The following is a 15,269-nucleotide window of genomic DNA, read 5'->3' on the forward strand; positions in this document are numbered from 1 at the left end:
AATGTCTAGGACAGGTCTCTGCAAAAGAAAAACAAAGGCTTCTCAGTTTGAGTAACTTTCAGAGCAGGGCATTTTTGAATTTCTCCCAGCACACAAACCCAGCAGCGCTGCTTACAGACTCCACTGTTAAACCCAGGCGAAAACAAACAGGCTTTCTCTGGGGGCAAAAAGACGAAGAAAGTTCCTATTGAAAAAGAAGTATCTGGCTATGTTGGTTTTATTGGCCTGGTGGAACCCTATAGATTAACAACCAGCAGCAGCAACCCACCCCTGAGCGCGGACTTTAGCAATCCAGTAGAAGGTGTGACTTCAAATTTGGTGGTAGGGATAAAGAGAAAGGAAGCCGGAATGTAGGCATTTGTGTGATGTGATTGTTACCAGAAATACCTCGACATCTCCCTGCTGTCCTGGAACTGCTGCCAGTAGTCCCGTGAAGCTCAGGGCTAAGGTGCTGACCGCGGACTAGAGACACACTGTGATACCTTATCAGCAAAACTCATTGGGTCCCCTAGTAGTTACAACCGGAAACGGGGCCAGTGGCCAAATGAAACTGCTGTCAGGGGAAGTGCAGTACTTATCATCCATGATCCCTCTGCCCTGGGGACGACTCCCTGCCCAGCAACACTGTCTCTAAGGTAATGTTCGCCCGCTTGGACCTTGAGCCTTTCCAAAGAAGAGGCGGGGGGGGGGGGGGGGTACCTGACTTTTTGGCGATGACTGAGGCGTTTTCGGCAGGGGCAGGAGAGCCGGAGATGGAGAGAGAGAAAGAATCCCAACTGCAAGGAAAGAGGAAAACTTGGCGTGTACACCCCTAGCCAGAGCTCCCCGCTTGCAGTGTGGTTTGTGCAGATAGCTGCGTGCGAATGTTGTCTCTCTCTGTGTGTGTGTGTGTGTGTGTGTGTGTGTGTGTGTAGCTGTTTCTATAGGCCTGGTGGGGAACACATCTAAATACTTTTGTGAACATGTATGTGTTTGTGTGTCGGATGTGTTTATGCGTGCTCTGTGTTTAGCTGTCCGCGTGCTTAACATGTGCCGGACAAGAGGTGACCCGAGATATTTGCTTCCCGAATGTATTGTCTTTTTATTGTATTACCCCGAAAGCAATACACGTCTCCGAAGCTGTGATACCACAGGGTAGGGAGAAAACAAAACACATTTATCCTGGCTTATTTTATGTAAATGATTCCGTTTCCAAAGGAGGAGGGGGAAGCAGGTAATCTGCAGCAGGTGTTCTGATTTAGGGCTACTGCTTGAAAGACGAATATCACCAATTGTGCACTTTTTTCACCCTGGATGCCAACTGCTCCCTCCTCCTCCCCTCCCCGGATCTTGTGAATTCTTTGGAGTCTGAAGAAATTCGCTAAGACAATTCATTTTCCACTTCATAGGCAATAAGTGCGATAGGTCAGCCGGTGCAAGAATAATAACAAACAATAAAGGGCACGGAATAAAAAAGATGCTGTTTTATTAAGTGAATTTACGAACATACCTGCCTGTCTGCAATGGTGGACGGGGGTGACTGGGACTAAGGGGCTGCCTTCCATGACTGGAGTGGGAGAGAGTGTGGGGGAAATGGAAATCCTCAATGGGAATCCCAGACGGCTGGGGATACGAGTGCGCGTGCTGTCTCCCCCACAGAACGCTGCTCGGGATTTCAGTCGGCGTGGGCAGACAGTTGCCTTCCAAGCCACAACACCACTTACGTGACACCCGCGCTCTGCTGTTCCACGTTTCAGGGCTGTGGGACTGGAGCGCGTGCGGCCTCGCACTGCCCCAGAGCTAGGACTGAGGGGCAGGTGGGTGGATCTGAGGAACAACGATCCAGGCTGCTGCCTCGAGGAAGCGGCCCTTTGATAATGTCTAGAGGGGGGGGAAATGTCAGGGCCAATACGTGCACATAAGGCAGAAGTCTCTCCGGGGAATAGCATATGGCCAGGCAGTGATAAAACATTTTCAGGGAGGTTTGGACTAGATCCACGAAGTTCTGTGTTGGCTTCTGTGGATGTCTAATACATATGACAACATGCCTAAGTGTATTATCTGAAAAGTATGAAAGCTATTATTCATATAACTACCGGCCCGGGCCCTGCGATTCCCAGTATGTCAATCAATCAATCAAGTCATCAGGGAGGAACTATGCCTGAGTGAAGATTGCAGAGCTGGGCCATACTTTGCACAGGTATATATATATATACATATAAACATATGGGCTCAATTGAATATGCAATGTATGCAACAGATGGATGTATGCTTACAGATTAACGCTAAATAATAAAAACAATGTTCACAGATGGTGCTCATTGCAAGACAAAAAATACTACAAGCCTTCAATTGAAAAAGGTATTGCATTGAATAGGCTTGTGAGTAGAGAAAGGGTAGGGTACTTCTGTGTACACCCAGGAGTGCAGAAACTGCATTGGGAGAAAATGAACATGCTTGTACATTGCGTTGATGTTCACATGTATTTATTTTGTGTTCGAATGTAATGCTATATTAATGCACTGATATTTTTCTAAAGGCATTGGACACTATATTCGAAAGCGCCTTCGGGGCAAGTCCAATTTTCTTTCAATGAAGACTTCAGCTTTTGGGTCACTTTATAAAATTGTACCCAAGAACTGACAACTCAAGAACCTAATCCTGACAATACAGGCGATTCATTCTGAAGTATCGCTGTGACCACGTTCGTGATGTCACTGATGGTGTATACTCGTGTGCATCAGTATTTTCAGGATTGGACCCGCCTTTTGTTAATTTGTTCTTTTCTTATGTTTTTCAAAACCCAAACATTTTTTTAAATAAATTTGCTGTACGATCAATATATTTCTGAAACCCTTGCCGGTCTCCGATATCCTCCTCCTCATCTTCCTCACCGCCACAAGCCGGGCATCAACTTGGAACACCTGGAGAATATAGAAAAATATGTTGAACATTCGATGCTAGGTTTAATGAACGAAACCTACAATCGTTTTGCTTTGCTTGGAAATTTGGGTCAAAAATTGTGTGTACGAAACCGTTGTAACAAATTTGCGCCCTGCTGATTTTGAAGCAGCAGAAAGGAAACCAGGAGCAATAGTTTTCAGCCTAATTTGGAGAAAAAGCCCTGGGAAAACTCTTCAGACACTCATACCCGCAAGGGATCTGAACGGGGAAAAGCACATTCATGACTTTTCTTCAAGGCAAGCAAGTGCATTGCAGGAGCTTACAGGCACAGATGATGTATGTGTTTTAGATTATGGAAGGGAAAAGAAAAGAAAAAGTGAAGTGTTTTCCTTCTGTTGAAGTAGAGGGGAATGATTTTCTTGCGATAGATCCATAGGTAGAAGTGTGTTTTTGCTCTTGTGTTTCAGTAACAATTCATCATTAGAAAAGTACTGAAATAAAGAAGGGAATAAAATGACAATTTAAAAAAATGTTGTGTGTGTCCAGTGGTCTAGCTTGTTCATTGGTGCTCTAACTCAACAGCCAACTATGATAATCAGAATAGGCAGGGAGGTATCTCCTTTATGCTTCTTCGGAAATAAAGGACTCGGGTTTATTTCTGAAGTAACCTATCGGGCATACACCCAAACACTTAAGAAAACACTAAAATCAAATCCAGACCTGAATGTACTAAGGAAATCTATAATCTCGACTTGCTAAGTGAAGAAATCATTCGTCAAAGTTACTTCGAACACGAATTTGTAAAGTGTTCCTTGGAACTTTTCTTCCTTTCTCAGTGATAGCCGTGGAAATAGTCTCCTTCCTCCCCCCCAACACACACACACTTGTCAGATAAATCTCAGTGTTTCTATCCTTCTAAAGGATTCCAGGTTTGGCGCGAGGGAGAAGTGAATGTAATTTCAAAAGACGATTTATACAGCCCAAACAATGGAAACCATAACACGAGATGACTTTAGAAAGTTGTCGGGAGGGATTTAGGGACCACAAACACATTTTTTCGTAACCATACAATATGGAAACTCTTAAAGAGCTGTATCTGCAGACATCTTGCAATGACTGGTCTTCCTTGTCATCTGGAGGAGAAAGGGTAAAATATATTAACTGAAGACACAATCTAAAATTACTTATACATTTTAAACATGCTGGCAGAGGTAACTGCCTGAAAGATTTCCTTCTTCTGGGGTAAATTAGTTCAAGTCGTTTCACAAAGCGCTCTCTCTCTCTCTCTCTCTCTCTCTTTCTCTCGTGTCTGTCTCCTTTTCTCTCTTTCACGTTTTATAAACATTTTAATTTGAAATACAAGAAAATCCTTCACACAAATGCCAACATTCAGATTCTTTCAAGAAGAATACACCGGATTTATCATATGACATATATATAGACCCAATCCTGTAAGCAATGTGGTCTAATGAGAAAAAAGTATTCACCTGAATAACTTTACTTACATGTGCAAGAAATGTTCCCAAGACACAGACCCTATTTCCGCATGTGAAGATTGTGGATATGTACACATACATGTATATGCACATTATCTACCATCATATGTATGCCATGTGGTTACATGTTATACATGTGTGTGTCCAAAATACACTTACGAGAAAATGTGGTTTTTCTCTGCAAATGAATATTCTATCCAAGACAACTTTGCCCAGACCAACAATTGAAAAATACATGCTTCTTTGAAAACTGCCTCTATAAACAACTAACTGCATTCTAAATTTGTACTTCAAATAATGAATCTAAATTCTCAAATATTTTCCTTCATTAATGTTTAAGGGCTTTTTTTATTGGAATTTCTAGTAGAGAACAGTTTAAAAGCAGGAATTGCTTATTTTCTGCCTCTTTTAACTTTGTAGCAAAGTTCCTCAGAATCTCTTGGAAAATATCTTTGAGGGAAAGTGATTGAACGGAAAGCCCTTGTTTTGTGCCCACAGCTGTACAATGTACTGGCATTTGTGAAGGGCACGGTAATGCAGCGTATAAGGACATTTTTCTGTCTTTATTAAATCATATATGTTTGAATAACGCCTACATAGAGAGAGATGTAGGCTAAGGCAAGGACAGAAAGTGGTATCTAGCATATTGTACCAAACATTGTGGGTTGTATCAACTGGTTCTGCACTAGGGACGAGGGGAAGAGGCGAGTAAGGCGTTGTGAGATTAAAAAAAGATGGTCCACTCTAGATTTCCTCACTTAGGGGCTGATCCCGAGCCCATTGAAATCAGTGACAAAAGGCCCCATTGACTTCAGAGGCGCCAGTCGCATGAGTGCCCCCATGATTTCCATGGGGGCTATTCCTGTGCATAAAAAGAGCCCGATCCAAACCCCATAAAAGTGCATGGGAGTCACTACTTACTTCGGTGGGCTTCGGATCTGGCCCTAACTCAAGCGTGCCAGAATCGGGCTTTTGCTTTGTCAGCTTTATTCCCACCCTGCACCTCCATTTAACCCCTTTCAATTGCCAGCGTGTACATAAAAAATCCCCCCGGTGGGTCTTCAGGCTGCTTTGCATTGAACAAGAGGATTAAAGAAAACCTCTTTCAACTCTTTCAAGCTGAAATGATGTTGGTGCGATGAAATGCCCTTCTGTGTTTAACATTTCCAATGATCATTTGTTTCATTTGCTACATTAGCCCTTTACGAGAGCGCCTTTCGCCCGGGCATGTTGATCAGACTCACTTACGTAATATTTTCTTTGGGATAGATTCACTCAGCCTACTACATATCAATGATTTCCCTACAACTTCGCTGCACACCAGCTGCCTTGTTATCTGACCTTGCCCGAAAGCCAGTGATGGGAGAAAATGTTTGTTTTTTCTAGGGAAGGGGGGGGGGGGGGGGGAACCACCCCACAGCCGCATATTGCGTTGAAAACGCTAAGAAATCTCCACGGAAGTGTTGCTAGGAAGCGGCGCCTGTAAGCGTCCCTGACAGTGGTTTAAGGGGGCTGTAATAGAGTTCAGAGGGTATTTGTTGTGACTGAAGGATCAGGCCCAGATGTAGACCAGGTGATTTTCCTTTTTTGAGAGATCACCGCAACACATGGAACCAGCTTTTATAGCAGAAGGCGAACCGCGTACAAAGTGCCTCCCTCCCCTAAAAGGAGAATAAAAGTTCCACAACCCTTCTTCATCCAAGCGGCCCCCCCGATTCACCTTTCGGGGTAGAGATTTGCCCCTATTAGCGATCAGGCTGGCAAAACACTGCCCCTCAAAGAGCCAACAGAATTAGTTTCCTCCCGGAGTGAGCTCAAAAGTGCGCCCAATCCTTCCTTCCAAGCGCAAATATCCGGTGGGCGCACTTAACTGTGCGCTCCGCTTTTCTCAGTTCCAACCAGTTTGCGCGCTCCTACCTCCGACACTAGGCGCTGGCAGAATGGAGAGAATGCGCCTTTACAATTCCCCTGATGAGTATATATGTATATACACCCCGGCCTCTGCTTTCTCCCTGTGCATCCAGTTCTCACAGATTCCAGCTACCGCCATGCCCAAAGGGAAGGTATATCTGGGGAGGGCGTAGGGAGAGCCCTTTTCATTTGACATAACTTTATGGTGAGTTTTATCGGGATCTTACATCGTAAACACGCTGCCAGAGCTGGCTTGTATGTGCCGACATTTGAGGGATTTCTTTCCTGTAGTTCTCGTGTAGGGAGGGAGTTCCATCAGCACCAGCAGCCTCAGGCGTATACAATCTCCGAGTGCAGCTATTTCTTAATCCCTCCCCTCTCCTTCGCCCAGCAAATACTTTCCCGAGCAAAAGTCCTGTCGGCATATGGGTGCGTTCAGTCACCAGATATTTCCGAAAGAGTTGAGTCTATAATAGCGACCTACCTGCTAACGAGGGCAGGAGAGAGAAACCTTGTACGTTGTGGACAGGATCCCAAAACACGCGCGTGAGAAGGTTCGGGAAATGGAGGAGAACCCTGCCTGGTTCTGTCTCGCCCTGTCTAGACTCTGGTGTTCCGTGTAGACCTACAACGGATCCTTGATTTCATGGAGCCCCGCTCACTGGTTGCTTGATAAAACGTGCAGGGAGGGGATTTGTGTAGAAAGCCGGATTTGTGTAGAAAGCCGGATTTGTGTAGAAAGCAAGTACACACACACTACTGAGTCAAACGTAGACCCAGGTCTGTGAGGCCTCACCAGCGTTCACAGCAGAGTTTATACCTACACCACATCAGCTCTGGGCACGCGAGTATTCCCACGTTCTTTTCACACCCGTATCGCCCTGTTTGCGAGCAAGACTGGGGATTGTACAGTGCCTGGCGTAAAGGGGCTCTGTCCTGCATTTTGGCTCTACCCTACAGCAACCCAAATAATAACGAAATATATCACATGCATAATTTACAACGTCCCCCACCCATCCTATGTTTAATGTGCTTTCAACTAAGCGCAATGTTGTAAAAGTTGCAACCACCTGTTAATCTAGCTCCTCCTGTAGCCATTATTCTATTGCCTGAAATTGATCGCTGGGTCACATCTTGTTCTACTACACAGGTGCAAATACAACATATTCTGGATTTACACCGCTGTTCCGGCCCGGGAAATTGAATTAGGTTTATGTAGCCCTAAGCAGTCATACTAGAACTTGACGTTCTTCAGTGCCTACCTTGAAGAACATTCAGTGCCAGGGCTGGTCTGTAAATTAGGAGAACTTTAGTCTTATCATAGAAAATATGTGAGCCCAAGTGTGTGTGGCTCATAGAAACAGAAAAAAACTTTACAGCCGCCTCGTGGGGTTATAGGGTCGAGCTCTCCTGTCTCCCGCATAAAAGCCTCTCCTTTCCACCCCTATGCAATAAAATGCGTGTGACAGACAAACTCATAATTTCACCACAATTTCTCTTCTGCGGGACTCTTGTGTCTTTCAGTTTGGCTGTTTACATATTTTTTACCCTTCCTGCTACACAACAAGAGCAACTAAGTAAAATGTCCGCTTGGCTAGACATTCGGTAGACGAGGGTTTCCAAGCCTACGGGAACAATCATATTATTTTTCAGTTAATCCAGTCTGGATCATAGCACAAAATTTCGATCCCGAAGGGTATGGGTGACATTAATTGATTTAGGATATATCTTTATGGGGGTAAATGTGCCTTTGTACGTGTTATAAAGTGTGTGTGCGTCCCTATGCATGGCGGAGCACGTATATCAAGGTGAAAATGAATATTCCCATGAGCCATGCTGTGGGTTAATAGAATACATTGATTTATAAACTGCGCCAGTTGAAGGGCGCAGTAGTGCAGCGTTTGATTTAATCGGGACGATCTCCTATAGGATCGGAGGCTAGAGACCCTCGTCAATAAACTATTTTGCAATCTATTTGCATCCCCATTATAAACCTTTGCCTTCATTTCTGAAGATTGTTTTCATAGAATCATAGGGCTGGAGGGGACCTCGAAAGTCATCAAATCCCATCCCCTATCCTACCGGCAGGACCAAACCCCTCTCTTTAATGCAGTTTTACATAGACTTGCGGCGCGAACCGACCATAGAAAATAAATTCAGTATTAAGAATTTCGACTTTGCCCATCCCTTTCATCTGGGACAAAAAGTCGTTGGTGAGTTACAAGTTCCAGAGTTCATCTTGTGTGCGGTTGTGTCTCAAGCATTGTTACGTGAATACACCAACACGTACACACTGACACACATATGCAGTCAAACATGCTGAAAAGTATTGTCTTTAATTCAGTGAGCTGCCGTTATTATTGTCTGTACTCTTTCAAACGTGTCATATACATCTATATATCACACGTGCCAACGCTAAAGTTTTACTAGCGGCAGGTCACTTGATCACAAACACAGTAATTTGAAAGTGTCTATCCATATATAACTGTGTATGTGTGCCTTTGATCTTACTGCAGAAATAAAGTCCTTAATGTATGGTTGTCGTGTGGTTGGTTAGTTAGTTAGTTAGTTAGTTCGTTAGTTAGAGAGAGAGATTTTGAGTGTGGTTGGTTGGTTGTCGGTATTTTGGGGAGAGGTGTCTACTGTCTTTTGTACTTTGAGAACAAAAACACACACTTGTTCTAGTAATACGGGAAGTGTGTGTCAGTTTTCTCTGAGTAGCTATGGCGTTTAAAAGGAGAGGACTTTATTAAACGTATATATTTAAACCTTGTTTATAACTAACAGTTGCGTTAGAAAAAGGCGTCCGTACATCCCATGCCAGTTTCTTTCCAGAGTCCCACTAGATCTTTGCTAGTTTAATTTCCCCAATAGTTTCTCAGAACGCGATTGTAAATAAAGCTTCGTTGCGAGCTGCGAGGAATGAGGAGACGTGTTTATTTTTCAGTCATTGTTGGCTCCTCTCCATTCAATTATTTTACGGCTGCAGTTTTAAGCCCATTATTTATTCTGATTCTCTGCAAGCTCTCGTGCTCTGGGATTTCTCTGTATCCCGGTTCTCAGCGCAGTGAAATTACAGGGCATAATGGAAATGTGTAAATTATAGGGTTATTAAAATGTAGGCAGCGCAGCCCTATAGCCTAAGCAGATGTAGGGTAGCTTTAAGTCAGCCCTCCTGACAAACAGCAGAGCACAAAAGCAGTGGAATCGTTAGGGGATGTCCTCTCAGGCAGGGAGGAAACTAAATCTTCGGGTGGGAGACACGTATTGCCCTTTAATAAGGATACTCCGTGCAGTGCAGGAGATATTCTACCTGCCGAGGGAAGTTAAGGCTGCTTGAGGCTAATAAAGCCATGGAAAAGGCAGCTTCAATCAGAGTTCTTTCCTATTACACACATAATGATCATAAAACAGCCAAGTACTTTACCGTGGGGCATTGTGGCTACAAAGGAATCGAAGGCGAGGCGGGCTAGTTTGTCATTCTACCCAGTATTAAAGATACCGTTCGTGATTTTTAAAAAAAAAAAAGGCCTTGTCAGAGTGTATAGTATCTAACACCTAACTCCCTCTCCTTCCTCAGAGTCACCCTGAGTTTGACGGGGAGCAAATGAAAGAACGTTTTCTCTTTCCCCTTTCCCCCCAAACTGGCATTGCGATGGATCCAGGGGAACTGGTTCATTTTGGCTAATTCTCACTTTATCGTTTGGCTTTCGCCAGTATTCATCACAAACGCTTTTATAGTCCTCTGATGAAAAGTAAAGAGTTATTGATGGAGAAGGAATTTTCTACCCGCAACAGAAAATTATTGAAAGCAGCGCGATTTTTAGCCACAAAAAGCATGTGTGTGTGAGAGAGAGAGAGAGAGAGAGAGAGAGAGTAAATTTTTCCAGCAATGTTAAGGGACATACAGATAGGAAAGGGAATCCTCAGTATATTTTCAGGGGTGGGAAATTAATGTGACAAAAATCATTCTCCAAGAAGCAAATTTTCATGGAAACTCAGCACAGTGTGCTTTAGAAGATGCCTTCTTCCCTGTATCTATCGTATTGTTCTTTCAATCCAGCCAAGTCCATTGGCTGCACAAAGGAGAATAGAGGCCATAAGAAATGCGGAAAGATCCCAGACGGAACCTGTCCTAGATGTTTGTTCTGGGCTAGTTGTTTCTCCTCCCTCCCCCCGGGGAGCAGGGGAATCCTGTCTTCTTTCTGATGTGCACCCAACAGAAGGTTTCAATATTCCAAATGGCCCCACCACATTGATTGACTTTACTGCAAAATAGCAGCGGCCGTGCCAAATCTCTTATTGCTGCAGGTTTTTCAATCACCCGTCTTCTTCCCAGCTTGAACTGGTTACTCTTTGTATAGCAAACAATGCGGTGTGATCTTCGTACAGAACTACCCTGGACCTCGTCCCGCACGAGCTCCCTCGTCCTCCCAAATCTGCCCTTTGATAGGACACAGCTGCCACCAGTGACGGACTTTGCTACTGCTGAGCACAGTACAAAGGCAATTTTAACTATTCCATCCTGGCTGGCCGGCCCCATACATAAGAACCCATGAAGGACATTTGGTCAGGGATTTCCAACATGACTGAATCTAGCTGAATATCAATAGGTTTTGGGCTCCAACAGATGGGAAATTCCATCCTTGGAGCCTGAGCCAGGCAAAGTCCAGGGAAAGACTTTGGTTGCCGTTAGTGTAGCCTCACTATAAATCTCAGGAAATCCACAGCTGCGGGTCTGACTGTAGCCAAGACTTCAGCCACTGAAACTCTCTGACCATCTGTCAAGAGAACATGGTCTGAATTCAGCCCAGCCAGGTGCCCTTATCTAACATCTGATCTGGCAATTGCCACCCTCATCTTACTAACTTGGATACAACCCTCTGAAAATAGAGTGGAAAGAACTAAAGTAGCACCAAGAAACTCTCTAGCCAGATTAGTTATGCTAATTTCCCTTGTTTTTGTGTGACCCAAAGTAAACATCTATGTAACACAGATTCTTATTATTAGGAACAAGAAGGTTTACCCAGAGTCCTTCAGAGCAGAGGCTGGGAGCTTGGGAAGTCAGGAGTCAAGGCAGGAGGTTAGGGAGGTGTGTGTTGGGAGGACTCAGGGCAGAAGGTGGGATGGCCAAGTGCTGCTGCCCAGCTGCCAGCGTTGCTCCCTTAGACGAGTCCAGGGGAGCTGGATCTGCACTGTCTGGCCAGTGACTACTGCTCTAAGCTAGTTTGGGGCAGTCAGGGCCATACTGCTTGGTTGCCTGATGCTCTGGGACTATCAGGACATGCTTGGTTGCTGCCCCTCTGTGGTCAGTCTGGAGTATAACTGTCCCTACTAACAGATTTCTCCCTTTCTGTTTGATGAGAAACAATCACATTTCACACACATCTGATTGTCCTGGAACAACCAAACCATGATCTTGCTTTAAGGCATGATAAAAGGAAGTTGCACACCAATTTGGTGGTCCTAGCTCATACCATTTAGGGGGAGTTCTTGAGTAAACAGACTCACAGAAGGACAGACACACAGACAGATGCACAAACTCTCTCAAATATATAGGAGATGTAGGAGATGAAAGGCCAGATCCTGACTATGACCCAGAAAGAGCAGTAGGTACCTTACTCCCTGACTGGCTCCCATTGAAATCAATGGGACTACTCAGCAGTAGGATGAGTAAGGGTGGAAGAATCTGGTCGAAGGATAGATAGTACATTAAAAACCTACAGTACTTACTTCAGTAAAGCTCTAAGGACTATGTTTTTGGGGTCAGGGAGCATCTTTTTATACAACACCTAGTGGGGTGGAATCCTGGTCCATGACTGGGGATCTTAGCTACCAGTACAATACAAATTTGTGGCCTCTATTTCCTTTTCTACCAATCAGTGAGGACAGGCAAGTTACTTTGCTCATCTCTGTGCCCTTTTTGTAAAATGGAAACCATGATATGTACTTCCTTTGTAAAGTTCTTGGTGGTGAACTAATGAAAAGCACCATCTCAGAGCTAGGTATTATTATGCAAAGTTTCCAAACTATGGGCCACTGATTCCACAGAGAGATTACTTTAATGGCACCTTCACATCCATTCACATCACAGGCCTCTGGTAACGTCCCTCTAGCAACTACAGCAGTGGCTTGCATGGAAACACATTAGGAAAGTATTCAATGCATTCTTAGTTCACTATATCATGCAATTTAGCAAGAGAAATCAGTGAAGAAAGCCAACTAGGTGACTAACAAGTTCTTCATGAATCACCAGTAGTCCAAAGAACACAGTTTGAGAACCATCATTATACGGTCATGGCATACTAGTCTTTCTAGGAGCTTTATATGTCCACACCTTCTCTCAAGGAGCAAGATGTTGCATTGGCTCTGCAGAATTGAATAATGAGAGTTATCACAGATCCCTATTGGTTCCCTAGTGGCTGAACATGTAAACTGTTACCATAAAAATAAGTGTTATTAGTTTTCTGTAGATTTCTGGAAAAAATTGAAGCAAACAATAATATGCTGTCAAAATGAGCATAACTGAAACATTTTAAACACTCACATGGTCATTCTTTGAAAGTATGATACCTAGAGGACATGCCTCCTGTGTAATTTGTGCATCAAAATGGCAGACATCTGAGCGCCTCTCAGTGAACCAATTTAAATTCTGTGAATTGTATTCTTTGGTTTCTCTATATCACTGATTCTCCAATGGTATGTCTACACTTGCACACTCAAAAGAGAGGGATGCAAATGCAGCTGAGCGAAATTGCAAATGAAGTGGAGATTTGAATTTCCAGCACTTCATTTGCATATTTGTGTTACGGTACTATTTCGAAATAACAAACGCTGTGTAGATGCGGTTATTTTGAAAGAAAACCCTTCTTTTGAAATAACCCTTATTCCTTCTATGGTGAGGTTTACCAGTTATTTCAGAAAAAGTAACCGCGTCTACATAGCGTTTGTTATTTCGAAATAGCGCTATTTTGAAATAGTGCCATAATGTGAATATGCAAATGAGGCATGGGAAATTCAAATCCGTGCTTCATTTGCAATTTTGCTCAGCTGCATTTGCATCACTCCCTTGAAAGAAGGTACACGTGTAGACATACCCCTACTGTGGTTCAAGAATCACTCACTGTTGCTTTTCAGAAAGGAGCCTGTCACATGGTGGTGTCTCCTTGTACACTACGTTTCTGGCTACTCCATTATATTAAAACACACATTAAAATTAAGCCTTTTTCTAATGTTAGTATTCCATGTAAGCAATTCCAGTAGTAGCCACAGGGGTGATATGTGCTCACAAATGGAAAGGGATGATTCAGAAAACCAGGAATGGAAGGGGGGATGATGTCCATATGATCATGAATGGGAAAGGAGGTAGGGAATGGGGAATGGAAGGGGAGATGGAGCATAGATAATGGGAAATGGGCAAGAGAGATTATCCCTGAGGCAATCTCTGTGTTGTATTATAGAAAATCTTAATAACCTCTTATTTAAAAGAATGCAAAGCTTGATGAGTGCTTTGATTTTAATGAACAGTTTGCTATTTAAAAGGCATGTGGAACGGTGAGTTTGTGAAAGATCAGCACTGGTTCTTGATTTACAATTTCCATCTCCTTCTAAATGGAGATAGGCGCAGAAAAGGGCTGCTTTTGGAATAAAAATAGGCCTGTTTAATGTTTACCCCTTTCTCTAGATCATTTATAAATAAGTTGAATAGGATGGGTCCCAGGACAGACCTTTGGGAAACCACACTAGTTACCTCTCCCCACTCTGAAAACTACCATTTGTTTCCTGTCTTTTAACCAGTTTTTAATCAATCCATAAAAGGACCTTCCCTCTTATCCCATGGACACTTACTTTATTTAAGAGCCTTTGGTGAGGAACCTTGTTAAAGGCTTTCTGGAAATCTAAGTATACTACATCCACTGGATCTCTCTTGGCCACATGTTTGTTGACCCCCTTCAAGAACTCTAGTAGATTAGTAAGGCATGATTTGCCTTTACAGAAACCATGTTGACTTTCCCCCAACAAATTATGTTCATCTATGTGTCTGACAATTTTATTCTTTACTATAGTTTAATTTTTATTATATATACCTATTATCAGGGCTTGCCAAGTGGCGGCGAGCCCTGCTCACCAGCCACGTGGTTCGGCACGCTGCGCATGCGCAGACTGTACTGCGCATGCACTTACTGCGCTGCATGGCTGTGCCGGCTTGTAATCTACTCATCATGGGCAAGTAGATTACACTAATTGTTGAGCCCTGCCTATTATTATATAATATGTATATACATATTATAACTATAGTTTCAATTTTTTTTCTTTACTATAGTTTTATTCTATACTATAGTTTACTACACCAGGAGTTTGGCTCAAACTCAGGTGCATTAGATTAATTTTCTAAACAATGAGTCCACACCACCAAGCCTGTTCTTCCAACTTTAAGGGCCTTTAGTTTGATTTTAGTAGTCCTGCTTTTTACAAGGATTAATGATAAATCTGACCTTGCATGGTCAACTTTAGAGTAGTGCACATGCAGTGTTGTGAAAGTTGATGTTCTTGGTCTCTGGCAGATGTCCCACAGTGCCACACGGTGACTGCTCTGGCCAGGACTTTCAACTCTGCCACTCTTCTTGTACACAAGACAAGTCCCAGGAAAATCTGAATTTCATTTCCTGTGTGGCGAGCAGACCTCAGAGCAGGCAGCACACCTGACCATGAATGGCCAGTGTCAAATATGAGCTCCAGCATGGAGCGTGAAGGAGGTCCTGGACCTGATTGCTGTGTGGGAAGGGGAATCAGTTCAGGCAGAACAATGAAGCAGCAAAAGAAGCGCTGAGATTTAGGCCAAGATTCCACAGGGTATAGTGGAGAAAAGGTGACCAACAGTACTAGGTGAAAATAAAGTGAGGCGGGAATAACAGAAGAAAAGGAGGCAAAACAGATGGTCAGAGTCAGCGCTGCAAACATGCCACTTCTATGGGCAGC

At 43.6% G+C, this 15,269-nt stretch overlaps 1 long non-coding RNA gene across 1 annotated transcript in view; it reads right to left on the bottom strand.

Moving 5' to 3' along the window:
• Positions 1–951: 951 nt before the first annotated feature.
• The window catches only part of LOC102457715 (uncharacterized), a 36,671-nt gene continuing 22,353 nt past the window's right edge, over positions 952–15,269 (bottom strand). The window contains exon 3 of the long non-coding RNA XR_332390.4: positions 952–2,903. This is a non-coding gene — a long non-coding RNA (uncharacterized LOC102457715). The remainder of the gene's footprint in view (positions 2,904–15,269) is intronic.

The sequence above is a fragment of the Pelodiscus sinensis genome, chromosome 15 (genome assembly GCF_049634645.1).
Source record: "Pelodiscus sinensis isolate JC-2024 chromosome 15, ASM4963464v1, whole genome shotgun sequence".
Classification (NCBI taxonomy): domain Eukaryota; kingdom Metazoa; phylum Chordata; order Testudines; family Trionychidae; genus Pelodiscus; species Pelodiscus sinensis.